This window comes from Trachemys scripta, chromosome 4 (assembly GCF_013100865.1).
Source record: "Trachemys scripta elegans isolate TJP31775 chromosome 4, CAS_Tse_1.0, whole genome shotgun sequence".
Classification (NCBI taxonomy): Eukaryota; Metazoa; Chordata; order Testudines; family Emydidae; genus Trachemys; species Trachemys scripta.
Window position 1 is genome coordinate 28,771,324 of NC_048301.1, and position 15,462 is coordinate 28,786,785.

At 43.5% G+C, this 15,462-nt stretch overlaps 2 protein-coding genes across 9 annotated transcripts in view; one reads left to right on the top strand and one right to left on the bottom strand.

Annotated features, from left to right (window-relative positions):
- Window positions 1-15,462, bottom strand: part of CCDC197 (coiled-coil domain containing 197) — a 44,328-nt gene that overhangs the window by 26,022 nt on the left and 2,844 nt on the right. For 2 of the 5 annotated variants that reach the window (XM_034768047.1, XM_034768049.1), the window contains exon 2: window positions 6,895-6,977. The exons of the other annotated variants lie outside the window; for them this stretch is intronic. The gene's annotated coding sequence lies outside the window, so the exon portion shown is untranslated. The remainder of the gene's footprint in view (window positions 1-6,894; window positions 6,978-15,462) is intronic. 5 annotated transcript variants of the gene reach the window in all.
- The window catches only part of ASB2 (ankyrin repeat and SOCS box containing 2), a 33,999-nt gene continuing 33,432 nt past the window's right edge, over window positions 14,896-15,462 (top strand). The window contains exon 1 of one of the 4 annotated variants that reach the window (XM_034768045.1): window positions 14,896-15,218. The gene's annotated coding sequence lies outside the window, so the exon portion shown is untranslated. The remainder of the gene's footprint in view (window positions 15,219-15,462) is intronic. The other 3 variants (XM_034768044.1, XR_004645437.1, XM_034768043.1) reach the window with 3 other exon arrangements.

The window sequence follows — 15,462 nt, forward strand, 5'->3', positions numbered from 1 at the left end:
TTGCAGGAAGTGGAGCTTTTTAGGAAGGTTTGTGATTATAAAACATAGCTACACATTTCCTCTACAGATTGAAACAAACCATTCAGTGTTTGACTTCCAAATCATTTTATACATTATGCAATTCGTGTGCAATGTGTGGTAAACTGGCTTAACACCGTAACTCCTCACTTAATGTTGTAGTTATGTTCCTGAAAAATGCGACTCTAAGTGAAACGATGTTAAGCAAATCCAATTTCCCCATAAGAATGAATTTAAATGGGGGGGAGGGCGGTTAGGTTCCAGGGAATTTTTTTTTTTGCCATACTGTACAGTATGGCATGATAGTTGGGAGGTGCCCCCGCCTTACCCCACACAGCCACAGCCCACTGGCATTGGAGACAATGAGGCAGGCAAGGAGGCTGAAGGTTCTGTAGGCTAGGAGAAGTATGTTGCGCAGCAGCAGCGGCAGCTTCCCCTACTCTGCAAGCACCAGGGGTGGGGGACTCAACCCTCGGCCCACCCACGCCACCCCTTCCCCCAACCCCCCACCCTTAACCCGCCTCTTCTTACCTCCCCTCCTTCCCCCCCCCCATTTACTCTGCACGCCAAGTCCTCGCTCCTCCCCTCTTCCTCCCCTGCCTCTTGCCTGTGGCAATCGGTGGGCTTGCAGCGTTCAGGAGGCAGTTGGGAGGGGGGAGGAGCGAGGACACGGCACGCAGGCTCCCCCTCCCTCCCCTGTCTCCTTAACACTGCAAGCAGCTGATTGCCGGGGGCAGGGGAAGGAGGAGGGAGGTGCACTGCGTCCTCGCTCCTCCCCCCTCCCTCCTGCCCCCAGCAAGCAGCTGGCTTGCGATGTCCAGGGGGCAGGAGGGAGGAGGGAGGACTCGGAGTGCAGGCTCCCTCCTGCCTCAGCAATCAGCTGGTTTGCAGTGTTCAGAAGGCAGGGGAGGGAGGGGAGCCTGGATGTGGAGTCCTCGCTCCTCCCCCTTCCCTCCTGAATGCCACAAGCCAGCTGATTGCCGTGGGCAGGAGGCGGGGGGAAGAGGGGAAGGTGTTGATCCGTGGGGTCTGCTGGCAGACGGGAGGCATAGGGGAGCAGCTCGGGGGGCTGCCAGCTGTGGACAAAGCATAGCGAAGCACTGCACAACTTTAAATGGAGCATGTTATGTAATTGAGCAGGGACATAAGATCAAAACAACGTTAAGCAAGAGGACGTTAAGTGGGGAGTTACTGTACATGTGATCATGTCTCCCTCTACTGGCTGGCCTTAGCAACTACAACATCTGCTGCTTGTTCACAGCTTCAGGATTCAGCAATGCAGTATGAAGCGGCTTGTGTTTTTTGGTGCTAAAGATCCAAGGTTCAATCCCTGCTAGTGATCGTGAGATGCTTGTATACTGCAATGGGTTGGTATATATGCAAGAATGAATATCCCAGATGTTTACTACTACGAGAGTTATTCTTGTACACTGTTATCATAGAATCATAGAATATTAGGGTTGGAAGAGACCTCAGGAGGTCATCTAGTCCAATCCCCTGCTCAAAGCATGACCAACCCCAACTAAAGCCAGGGCTTTGTCAAGCTGGGCCTTAAAAACCTCTAAGGATGGAGATTCCACCACCTCCGTAGGTAACCCATTCCAGTGCTTCACCACCCTCCTAGTGAAATAGTGTTTCCTAATATCCAACCTAGACCTCCCCCACTGCAACTTGAGACCATTGCTTCTTGTTCTGTCATCTGCCACCACTGAGAACAGCCTAGCTCCATCCTCTTGAGAACCCCCCTTCAGGTAGTTGAAGGCTGCTATCAAATCCCTCCTCACTCTTCTCTTCTGCAAACTAAATAATCCCAGTTCCCTCAGCCTCTCCTCGTAAGTCATGTGCCCCAGCCCCCTAATCATTTTCGTTTCCCTCTGCTGGACTCTCTCCAATTTGTCCACATCACTTCTGTAGTGAGGGGACCAAAACTGGATGCAATACTTCAGGTGTGGCCTCACCAGTGCTGAATAGAGGGGAATAATCACTTCCCTTGATCTGCTGGCAATGCTCCTACTAATACAGCCCAATATACTGTTGGCTTTCTTGGCAACAAGGGAACACTGCTGACTCATATCTAGCTTCTCATCCACTGTAATCCCCAGGTCCTTTTCTGCAGAACTGCTTCTTAGCCAGTCGGTCCCCAGCCTGTAGCGGTGCATGGAATTCTTCCTTCCTAAGTGCTCGACTCTGCACTTGTCCTTAGAATCATAAAATCATAGAATATCAAGGTTGGAAGGGACCTCAGGAGGTCATCTAATCCAACCCCCTGCTCAAAGCAGGACCAATCCCCAATTAAATCATCCCAGCCAGGGCTTTGTCAAGCCTGACCTTAAAAACCTCTAAGGTTGTTGTTAAACCTCATCAGATTTCTTTTGGCCCAATCCTCCAATTTGTCTAGGTCACTCTGGACCCTATCCCTATCCTCCAGTGTATCCATCTCTCCCCCCAGCTTAGTGTCATCTGTGAACTTGCTGAGGGCGCAATTCATGCCATCATCCAGATCATTAATAAAGATGTTGAACAAAACCGGCCCTAGGACTGACCCTGGGGCACTCCGCTTGATACTGGCTGCCAACTAGACATCGAGCCGTTGATCACTACCTGTTGAGCTTGACAATCTAGCCAGTTTTCTATCCACCTTATAGTGCATTCATCCAATCCATACTTCTTTAACTTGCTGGCAAGAATACTCTGGGAGACCATATCAAAAGCTTTGCTGAAGTCAAGATATATCACATCCAGCACTTTCCCCATATCCACAAAGCCAGTTATCTCATCATAGAAGGCAATCAGGTGGGTCAGGCATGACTTGCCCTTGATGAATCCATGTGGACTGTTCCTGATCACTTTCCTCTCCTCCAAGTGCTTCAAAATGGATTCCTTGAGAACCTGCTCCATGATTTTGCCGGGGACTGACATGAGGCTGACCGGTTTGTAATTCCCTGGGTTCTCTTTTCCCATTTTTAAAGATGGGCACTATATTTGCCTTTTTCCAATCATCTGGGACCTCCCCCGATCACCACAAATTTTCAAAGATAATGGCCAATGGCTCTGCAATCACATCATCCAACTCCCTCAGCACCCTCGGATGCATTGCATCTGACTCCATGGACTTGTGCATGTCCAGCTTTTCTAAATAGTCCTTACCCTGTTCTTTCACCACAGAGGGCTGGTCACCTCCTCCCCATACTATGCTGCCCAGTGCAGCAGTCTGGGAGCTGACCTTGTCTGTGAAGACCGAGACAAAAAAAGCACTGAGTATTTCAGCTTTTTCTACATCATCTGTCACTATGTGGCCTCCCCCATTCAGTAAGGGTCCCACACTTTCCCTGACCTTCTTCTTGTTGCTAACATACCTGTAAAAACCCTTCTTGTTACCCTTCACATCCCTTGCTAGCTGCAGCTCCAATTGGTCCTTTGCCTTCCTGATTACACCCCTGCATGCTCTAGAAATATTTTTATACTCCTCCCTAGCCATCTGTCCAAATTTCCACTTCTTGTAAGCTTCCTTTTTGAGTTTAAGCTCAAAGATTTCACTGTTAAACCAAGCTGGTCACCTGCCATACCTGCTATTCTTTCTGCACATCAGGATGGACTATGCATAGACTATAATGCCTGGACTATGCATCTAATGCATAGACTATGGAACTCATTACTGCAGGATGTCATAAAGACCAAGAATTTAGCAAGATTCAAAAAGGGACTGTACATTGAAATGGATAATGAGAATATCCAGAAGTAAATACTAAAAAAGTTTTAGAAGGTTTATAAAACCTCATGTTTCAGGATTTAAGCCAATCTCTAAATCAGAGGTTGGCAGTCTTTGGCACGCGGCCCATCAGGGTAATCTGAAGGCAGGTCGCGAGACATTTTGTTTACGTTGACTGTCTGCAGGCACTGCCCCCCACAGCTCCCCGGGGCTGCAGTTCACCGTTCCTGGCCAATGGGAGCTGCAGGAAGCGGCAGCCCACATGTCCCCGCAGCCCACCACTTCCCATAGCGCCCATTGGCCGAGAACGGCGAACTGCTGCGGGGGGCAGTGCCTGCGGGCGGTCAACATAAACAAAATGTCTCGCAGCCCGCCTTCAGATTACCCTGATGGGCCACATGTCGAAGGTTGCCAACCCCTGTTCTAAATATTAAGTTAAAGAGGAGACATTCTCGGGGTAGGGGGATCATTTTTATCCCACATCTGCCTAATGTGTGGTTTCTTCCAACTTCCTCTGAAGCATCTGGTGTTGGCCAGCATCAGAGACAGGATACTGGACTAAATGGACCTTAGGTTTGATCCAATCTGGCAATTCTTATGTAACTGAAAAACAGGTAGTTAAACTAGGCAAGAGCTTAATCCATACATACATACACATACATTTTCATACACACACAATGCAAACATGACTAAAGTACTTAAGTTAAACAAAAATAAAAGCCATTTTTGTATGATTTAAGTGCTCATGAAAGGTGCTGTCCTGACAGCCCCCCAAAGCTAAGTCTTCTAGTATCTATAAAACAGGCACCGCATGGACAATATAAACATCCCCACAGTGACATGGTAACGTGCTTCAGGTCTGACCTTGAAGGATCCACTCTACATATGAGGCAGGCTTTTCTGCTGAGATCTCCCAAAAGGGTCCAATTTGTGCAGTTGTGATGGTTTTTGTGATGTGAGCATCTATCCATTGCTACCTAGATTGGGACCTCCAAACTTATCACTGGTAGGCTACTGTGCAGCTTTCAGATGGCAGCCACTTCTAATCAGTGCTGGGCGGGATTTGGCCTGAGAACCTAGAGAGTCCCTATATCCAGTTTCTAATCCCTTGAAACGAAAACCTTTCCTTTCTCAGCAGCCACATGGAAGTTACTAAATTCCACACACTACGTCACCACATTCTCTGATGTTCTGATAGCACCTTATACTCTCTGCTGCTTATACCCATAATATGTCCCAAGCATCCACCATCCAGAAGCACTATTAGATGCGGAGCTTAGGCTCATATATAGATACCACTGTGATGGGTGCCTTGGAAATACCTGGAGTAAACAGATGTACTGGGACCACTTCATACACTACTGAAACTGAGCCTTCTTTGGGACAGAGCATAGCAGCCATTCTTTACCAACTATGCTGTAGAACACAACTGGGTTTTAGTTAGTGAAGAAAAATGCATGTATCACACACTGCAGAGGGAATGTTGGCAAGCAGAATTTATTCATCCACATTGTTTATCCCTAGTCCTGCAAAAGTGCCACGGGCTGCTTAATGGCCACAAGTGGCCAGGGATTTCAGCTTTCTTCTAAAGATTGTGGGGCAGATCCTCAGCCAGTGTCAATTTCAATGAAACCAAGACAATTTACACCTGCTGTGGCTCTATCTCAGTACTTCTAGGAGCAAAGGGACCCTCAGCATGAAGCAGGGCCATTGACTAAATATTGACTTAGAAGGAACAGTTTTTAAGTACCAAGATGATAGGAGTAGGTGCCTTAAAAATACCACAAATGGATAGATGGATGGTGGATGATAGAAGTGTGTCACCCATACTACTGTCTGTGGCATCTATGGTTGTCTATCCAATGCCAGAAGAAGAAGTCTTGACCTTGCTTATCTCATGTGTTCGGACAAGACACCATGGTCTGTCGGCAGCTCAAATGGAAAAACACCCTGAGCTTATTAAAATATTAAGAGTATGACACAGGTCAAGACATTTCAGATGAGGGTTGATACTTCAGCATTACTGTATGATTTTGTGCTTGTTTTACTGTTGTCCATAACATGGTTTGGGTACTTTTGCCATTTGTGCAACAATCTTTTCTATATTTGAGTTTTCCCTGGAGGGCTAAGAGGACTCTAAATACAACTAAAACAAAGCTGGGAGCCAGTTGTAAATGTATTTGGGGAGCAGATTCTACTACCTTCAGTCATACCGAGTAGTACCTTACTCCACAGCTAGTCATGCGAAATTAAGGGAACCACATGTGCAGTAATCTGCTATACAGTGTGAGCAAGGGTGGAAGAATCTGGCTATTTATAGAATAGGGATAGGGATTAAACTAAGTCAAATTAAGGCCACTTGAATTCTGTATGAGGGTGTTCACACATGGATTTAATACAGTTTAACTAACCCATTTCAAGAAAAATTAATCCAGATTAACTAAAGGTATGAATTTGATGTCCCTGGGTAGGCAAGCACTCAAACAGTCCCCCTGCTGGCACCTTTTCCCTACCCAGTCATTCCACCGGTAGGTTTGGAGAGGTCAGCTGGCCGGCAGGCTTCTCTAGGAGCTCCTCTTTTCAAATGAGCTCTGGTAGCCTTTTGTCAAGTCCAGGTGCTCATTAGTCAATCACCAGGGTAGTTACTTAGAGGTGGCTGAGATGGGCCCATTGTCTTTGAGCAAGCCCATCTCCCCTTAAAGGGACCATGCCCCACTGTGACAATACGAATATGTTTAAAAGAGTCCACCTGCTTCTAAATAAATGACTATGGAACGATATTTAGTATTTATCTAAATAGGGAGAATGAATTAATATAGGAAAGAAAAGGGGGGAGGTTATGTTTTCTCAAGTTTATTGATCAGTCTTGTCCCCTTGCATATTTGTGTCTCATTATTGTACCGTCTGTTGATCATTGCAGTGGATAAAATCCAGGAGCCTGCCAAATTACGAGGTAAGCATACAGTTATTTTTAACTAAGTTAAACTTTACTCGTTCCATGGCACGTTGTGCAACAGACATACATTGGTGTCAGATGACATTCTGTCCAGACACTTACGCTAAATTTAACTCCGAGAGATATAGGGCAAACAATTAAATGTCAGCCCTGCAAAACAAACTTGTTGCATTATGATTTGCATTTAGGAGAGAAACAAAATCCTTCTTACCGTCTCATCCATAAACAAAGCAGTTGGTGCAGGATGTCTAAGCTTTCTCAGTGGTTGTAATAGTAGACTTCATTTGGACTGGACTTTAAATGATGAAATTAGACACATTTTAATTTGACTGTACAGCAATGAGTAAATAGAGATGACAGTGCATTGTCCTTTAGCATATGCTGTTCTATTCCTTTTACAGCTCTCCTCACCATAGTACGAGAGCGCCTTCCAGAAGTGCATTAAGTGACATGACTACACATCTGTCCTGCATGGTTCTCTTTTCTTCTCTCCATATTATACATACAGAGGGCCCAGTTCTGCCCTCAATAAGGCCCCTATCCAGCAATGCCCTTAAGCATATGCTTAATCTGAGCATGTGAGTAGTTCCAATTGAATTCCATGAAGCTACTCACATGCTTACGGTAAGCACATGCTTATCAGCTTTGCTGGATTGTGACTTTAGGTGGAGGCCTCTCCTATTGATTTCAGCAAGAATTTTTTCTGACCCTTAAGAATTTTAAAAAAAGTAGATCTGGTATGCAGCAGACCTATTTTCATGTCATTGAAGAAAGGGGAAGGCAAGATTGACAGTAAAAAGTCACACATAGTCCTACAGTGAATGGAACAGTTGAAAACAGTACTTCCAAATCACAGCCCTAAAGAATGAGCTTTCTGTAGAATTTTTAAAACTAGTCTATAGAATTCTAGAGCAGTGGTATTGTTATACTCATGGCCTATAAACAGAGAAAGTAAATATCAAATACTCTTGCTGGAAGGTTGCAATGTAAAACTAATTCATTTCTTAGAATCCAGAACACCACCACACAGTAACCAAAAATAGAGAGAGACAAAGCAGGCTGCTCTTTAAGGCAGAAAGGCAAAGTTCAACCCACCTTTTTCTGAATTGGTTCTTTCCTGACTGAGAGACCCAGATCACACGCTTCACTTTCACAATGGAGAACTCGCCCACACTCTTAAAGTGATAGCTTGTAATTCCAACAGTTTTCAATATACCACAGGTGTGATTCTCTATTAAATTCTACAGGTTGAGTTAAAAAGACTACTGAAAGGATCACTTTTTGACCTGCCTCCAGGTAGGTATAAATATCTCCTTATAAGATCAAAGGTACCCCTACATTTTGGTTCTCAGGACTTCTGAAAACTGACTCTGTAGGGTCTGCTGCCTTATCCTTTGGGCAAACGTCCTATAAAAATTAATAGAGAGGAGACCAACAGAGTTCTATAGAAATTCTAAGGGTACCATAGGAATATCTCAACTATAAAATTTAGTAGAGACTGATACCCTTTCTGTCAGACTTTAAACTAGCCTATGGAGTTTAATAGAGAAGCATGTTCCTACTATAGCTTTCTGTAGACTGGTTTAAAAATTCAATCGAAAAATCATTCTGTCATATTCTGTAGGATCTCCCCATTAGGACAGTGATTCAGAAACAGTGGCTTTGGACATTATGTTCACTGTATGTAGTAGAATGATGTGGAACATATGGTCATTCTTGCCCTCATCCTTACCTCTAATAATGGGTATGCAGCAAAGGCGATCTATTTTCTTCTGTTTCTGAAAGGTCAAGGAAAAGAACAAACCTTTCACTAGAACTCCTGCTAAATCTCATTATAAAATATAAATGATAATTGCCCAACAAAGAATAGTGGAAAGGTGATGTTTACCCACGTAAAAGGAACATGTCTTTGTTTACATAGTCATGGCGGTTTTATTCATTGTGCATTATGATTACATATTCTCCTGTACTTTAGTCCCTTTCCATTTTGAGTCTGTGTACTTGACCTTATGATGATATTTGCAGAGAGAGGCTGAGACTGTAATAACTGCAGATTCCTCCAAGGTTTATTGGCTGTCAAGTCCCGCCTGAGTCAGCAAGCAGTTAAAATGGTGCTGAAGAGCTTATATATTTGTTGTTCCCCTTGGTGCTAATATGCTATCTCCAAAGAAGTGAGGACTCCCTCCAGACTGTAACTGAGATGCAGAAAGAAGTCCCTACACTCGGCCACTATGCTGAACCACTGAGCCAGTGGGCTCTAAGTCACACTAATATAAATTAGAAGCCATTCCACAAATTAGAAGACATACACCGATTTCACATTAAGGTGAGAGGAAACTCGAGTCTTAAGACTAATATAGTCTGAGAAACCTTCTTTTTGGGGGGAACAAAAAGCAGATTCAGCAACACCAACGCATTTTGCAAATTCATGGCAATTTCACCAAATTGCTTCTGTTGAAAAATATTTCTAAAAAAAAATCAAAACATTTCATGTTGACATTTTGGAAATAAAACATTTGTTTTTTCATTCAAAATGACTGTTTTTCAAAAAAAAATGTAGCAACAAATCAAAAATTGTTTACATCAAAATGAAACATTTCTGTTTTGTCAATATAAAACATTTCATTCAACCAGAAATGAATATTTTTTTCAATTTTTTTTTGGAATTGCCAGTGAACTGAAAAATCACCAGCTCTAATTCTGAGTTGATTGGAGGAATTGGTGCAGTTGGAAGGACTGAAGGACTTTGCAGCATCAGGGCCTTAGATAGCAGTGCCACCAAGAAATAATATATGCTGTAAACATCACACCTTAGTGATTACCCACACCTTGGCATATTTGATATCACACATTTTTTATTATTGTCATAGAATTTCAGGCCATAAAGGACCACCAGATCCTTTAGTCTGACCTCCTGTACATCACAGCTACCAACACCACCCAGTACCCACACACTGTGTGTGTGTGTGTGTGTGTGTGTGTGTGTGTGTGTGTGTGTGTGTGTGTGTGTGTAAGAATGGTTTGTTCAACAGCAATGGAAGCCAGGAACTCCTGAGTTCTAATCCTAGCTCTAACACTGATTCCTTCTGTGGCTCCGCCCTTTACATGTTTCTCCTCTTTCACAATTGCACTTCAGTGTACAGTATTTTATTGGTTGGCATTTTTTGCTACTATAACTCAATGTGAAAATTGAAATGTGTGGTGTAAACACACATGTTTTTAAATAAAGAATTTGGTTACAAGGTGTGTAAGTGATGAGGAATCAAATAGAAGGCAGGTATTTGCCAGATGGTATAAAATAAAAAGCCATCTAAAACAAAATGTAGGTCTATTGAAAATCATTTGCTTTTTCTTTGAAAGGGATCAGGGTTGGTGGGTGAGTGTGGGGTAGGAGAGATACATTGGAGTTTGCTGATAATCTCTGAGAGTGTGATGGTAGTGAAATACTGCAGGCACACCAAATATCAATCAATAGTGGAATCCCACTCCCCATTGAAACCAATGGGAGTTGTGACATTGACATCAATGGGAGCAGGAATTGGCACCAGATTTTGATAAAGATGTTTGTAAAATATGAGAATGCATGTATTACACATATTTTCCTCAATGAACAACACCCATAATGCACTGCACCTAAAGACTAAGCCAAAGCTTAGAAGAGCTCCATGTTACCTATGAACGGTGTCACGCTCCAGGTAACCAATAGAATATCACCGTGAACTATGGCTGAGAAGGTATTGTAGTAAATGCTGTGATTAAATCTGCCATAAGAAATTCAGGTCAGGCAGAAAACCTAATTAAACAGCGGCTCTGCAAATGCATAATGTAAGAGATCCCATTATCTGGATCTTCTTGCATCTCATATTCCCTGTGACTTTTCAGTGCCCACTTTCTGCATTTGCTAGAGAACTACCATGTCTGAATGGCCGGCTGAAGTGAAGTGGTTAGGTTGCCTATTGGAATTACAGTATCCATCAGGGACAGTTAGTCTGATGCATCTATTCAATAACGTTCTTGCTTTCTTGATGGTCCTGAATTCACCTGATCCAAAATTCACCTGATCCAAACTCTTGAGTGTAGCAGAGTTTAGGCACCATTAATACCATTCCACTACTGCAAGGATAGCGTACATGATGCGTTCATACTCATTTGCACATGAAGATTTCTAATCATGCAACAGCAAAAATATTTTTATTTGCTGACTTTATACACAGAATCAGTTGAAAAAAGTGCTTTTCAGTCTCACTGGCTTGCATGCACGAATTTGGTTTCTGCACCAGTCTTAGCTGCATCCACAATAGTGGATCCTGATGAGAAACAAGGCCTCAGGGAACTGAAGAGCTGATTAGTTAAAACAAGGGGAAGGCGAGCTTGCAAGCAAATCTGAAGTTGAAGCAAAGGTTAAAGTGGCATTTAGAAACACTGCTGGCTACTTTTGAGGAAGAAAGAAAAGGAACCTGCTTTTTTTTATTTACCAAGTTTTCACACAGTCTCCTCTCTTCCTCTTTCCTCAAACTCAGCTCCCCCTTTATGAACCCCATTCATGAGACCCTAATCCACTTCCCATAGCTAGCATGAGCTGGCTTATGATATTGTGTAAAGAGAAAACAAACAGATATTAACGTGCAGCATCCGAGTCTGAAAGCATTCCCAGAAAATGACATTGCTTTGTGTATTTATTTTTCCTGGTGACATTTTGTAATCTCTTGGAATTAAGTATTAAATTAAGATGCACAACTGGATGTGTCTTTGGGAAAAGTATTAACACATTTTCTACAATCATGATTATTACTATGCTTTGAATGTGTTGTAGCAGACTTACAGCTTTGCTTTATTGAAAAATAAATAAAATGTATTTCTGTACATTCATACTTCAGCAACTAATACTTCAAACTTCCAGAGGAGCTTCTTCCAAGGATACAAAAACAGTTTTCCCTTAGGTAAATAGTCCTATTGGCTTCACATCAGTGAGATGTCAGGACTGAGCTCTAGACACCCTTATGAGGAAAGTAAGAGCCATTATTTCCATTTGGCAAGTGGGGAAACTGAGACATAGAGAACTTAAGTGGCTGCACAAGGTTTTAAAGAGAGTCAGTGGTATCTGGGAATAGAATCCAGATCTCCTGATGCCCAGGCCTGTGTTTTAATTATAAAATCATGCTTCATTATAGGAAAACTCAGGAACTACCATACCAGATCAAACAATGGTCCACATACTCCAGTATCCTGCGCTCAGCAATCAACTGTACTGGATGCTTTTAAGGAAAGCAAATACCCTTTATACAACTGTGAATATCTGCACAGTTCTCTCATTTATGAATATTTATCCAGGATGCAAAACGAGGACTCCTATTTTGTGTACGGGTGGTTCTAGTGATAGCAGGAAAGGTCACTGCTGACAAACTGCAGCAAAATTGCAATACTCAATGTATGCTGGTCAATGGAGCCTAACAGGAAGACCTAAATGCTACATTAAAAAATAACCTACATTCTTACATACTATTAGACACATTTACAAAGCCATTGTTCCTACCACTGTTCTGCAAGAGGGTTCTTTCAGAAAGTTCTAACAGCTGCCAGTTTTGGCCCGTCTCTTGGGCAATGGAGCTATGAGTCCCACTGCCCTGTCCCTCATGAACCCACCTGGGAGGAAGCTAAGTGTTCTTTCCAATAGTGCCATTGGCCGACAAGCTCCACAGGTCCCCTGGGATCTGTATGGATCAAAGGGAATCAGTAGCAGTTCATAACCTGCTGTTGAGAGGCCCTGTACCTCTGCACCATCTCTGTATCCCTTGTGGGTCATCCTTCCTGCATTCCAAGGCAGCACAGCTCTGATGGGGGATGATACATGTCCTACCCTGCCTTGCTCCAGTTCTATCCCCTTTCCCACTGCCTCACCCCTTGCAGATCCCAGGACCCACAGTGCATCCTCCACAAGGTGCATGGGGGAAGGTAGGACAGTGCCATGGAGGCAGTGCTGCCTTGTTTCTGCAGAAAGAAGACATTGGCACATGGAAGGTCCTTTCCTCATGTGGATCTTGGGACCAGAATCTGGCCCCAATGCCATTTTCTAATTAAATGCTCCATCCTCCAAGGTACTGAGCACTCTGTCCCCACCTCAGCCAAGCACTTAGGCACGAGCTTGACTAAGTGCATGAATAGTTTCATTGAACTCTGTGGAACTCCACACAGCCAAGTGATCTGATGGGAGGGTTAGAGCCTGAGAAACTAGCAGCGGGGCAGTCTTACAAGGGTAAAGAAAAAGAAAGGGAAAGGCTCTACAAGTTAAATGAACAGTGGTTATAATTAAAACCGACTCAGAAGATTTTAGGTTACATTTAAAAGTGGAGAAGGGATTGCTGAGATGATCATCAAAGGTGTGCAAGGTTCACACCCTAGGGTGTCACTGCAGCAATTGCTCCTTTGACTGCCAGCATACCTTAAATGTGGACTGAAAAAAGAATTCCTCGAACATCACACAGTCATGAAGGACAGAACATTCACCGGACAGCAGCTTAGAGGGAAGATGCATGATGTGATGGCCATCCGCGTCACACCTGAGCAAGCTGGTCAGGGAGAAGGAACAAAGAAGTGGTAACTATTACTAGGGTAACTATTACTAGGGTGGTTCCACCTAAGGCTACCTTGCTGTGCATCAGCACGATGGGTATTTGTGCTCTGCCACCAGGCTGAGGCTCAACAAGGTGTTGACAAATGGAGGAAAGGGCCACCCACCATGAGCTTGCCCTCCATTTCTCTAGTGGAACCAACATGGTAAGTGCTAGGAGAAGGAGTGTCAGTATCAGCTGATTTCATATCATGCCTTTTCTCCACAGTCATTGCACTTGGGCATCTTCTGGACAAATGACTGGTTACCCTCCTTGGCCTCAGGCAAGTGGTATTTTTCTTCTTCCAGCCAACCTACCAATGTTAATTCATTTACACATGCTGTTACACAACCCACTGTCCTAGAGCAGCCCTTTGTAACATAGCGGGGCATTGTGGCACCTGTACCTCAGTTTCCCCTTGGTCTTCTACAACTCCACTCAACTATCAATGCCTTCCAGGCTACTTCAGTGACTTCAGCCTCTGATAAATCACATTTAGTCCCACCTCTTCTGGGGTATCAATGTTCCCAGGCCTTACACTCAGGCCTGTAAATATTTCTTCCTCCTCTGTATCAGGACACAAAGCATTCCTTCTTCCTCTTGACAGCAGGGGTCCTGTACAGCCCTCTCAGTGGGGTCTGTGAACAGTCTTTTTCACTCCCTCCATAGCTCGAGGGGTCCACAAGAGGCCCAAGTAAACCCTAGGCCCTCTCATTGCTCTCTGGCCCTAGGCTCACTTAGGCTCCTTCCCCAGGCCCTTGCCAGAAGAAACCTAGCAGCCACACCTGTTTTCCCTCAGGTCTTCCAGTGAAAAGACTCCCTGCTCACCTCTGGATCTCTTTTTCAGCCATCCCTCAGGTAGGAGCATTCATTGTCCACTCCTCCCTAGTCAGCTTCCTACTGGTTAGCTTTCTTCCTTTTAAGGCCCACATCCTGCCCAGGTGTGGCAGGGTGGGGCTAATTGAATGAGACTGATTGGCTTTAGGTTTCCCAGGCCTTAAAGGGGCAGGTCACCCTGTCACCCATGCCTAGTTGTTTTCAGTCCACCTGCTCTTCTTTTAGACTCCACCTGGATCAATATTTATCTGCTCCTTGAGCAACTTGCTCTAAATGCCACCATGAGGTGTATGGCCACCATGGCACATACACTGGCCTTAAGCTGTTTAGGTAATGGGACTTTCCTTCATGTTCACATGCTATTTAGAGCAGTTCTTTCTCTATAGTAAATGTTTATGGAATACTGTGTGGGATTGTTTCACAAGTGCTTTTGTAATATATTGGAAGTTCTAAAGACTTGGGCTCCATAAATTCTAGTAGTCTTAAAATACGTTAACCACTGTAAAACCTCAGCAAGCACTCACTGTCATGTTTGCCCTATTCTGTTTATGCAGCAGCAGCTGCAGCAAAAGCAGGTAAAGTAGAAAATTTGCCTGCAGCTTTCCCCCAAAATAAATGAAATCCTCCAGGACCACATACTTTATATCAAAAATATACTGCAATTTCTTTTTTTCCTTTAAGTTTCAGAAACATATCCATATATGGTCTACTTGTCAAGGACAATAAATAATGATGTAATAGAAAGGTCAACCTTGTGTCATTTAGCTACAGGATGCTTGATGAAGCGAAGTTCTACAAATTAAAGCAACAAAGAAGAACTTTAGGATGGGTAAAAGTTTCTCCAGTGCATCTTCAAGCAGGAAATCTGAGATTCAGAACAACTTATATTTTGGCTGGTAATCCTTGATCATGGGGTGATCCAGAAATAAACTACAGGCTTCAAAGTGAGAGCATTTCAAAGCTGCCCTGCAGTAGATCGGCGCACCCAAGGAAAGGCAAGAGATGAATACTAAAGGGGATTTTCTGTACTGAGACTTACCCAAGGAGAGAACTCTTTGCAGCATTATTGTTTTGTTTCAGAAACCATCAGGTAATGCAACTATGCATGCTTTAAATTTACTTATCTTATGCAGAATCTATTAATTTGTTATGGTTTGTGAAAATACTTATTCCTATAATATTTTGTAAACTAACCAAGACTTTTTAAAAAATGCTTATCAGTTAAATTTAATTTGGAAATGTTTGGAAAGAATCATAGCTGCATGGTTTATTTACTTTTCCTTTACACGGAGAATGTGCACTTGGAATGTTTGCATGTCTTGTTTCTAAGGCAC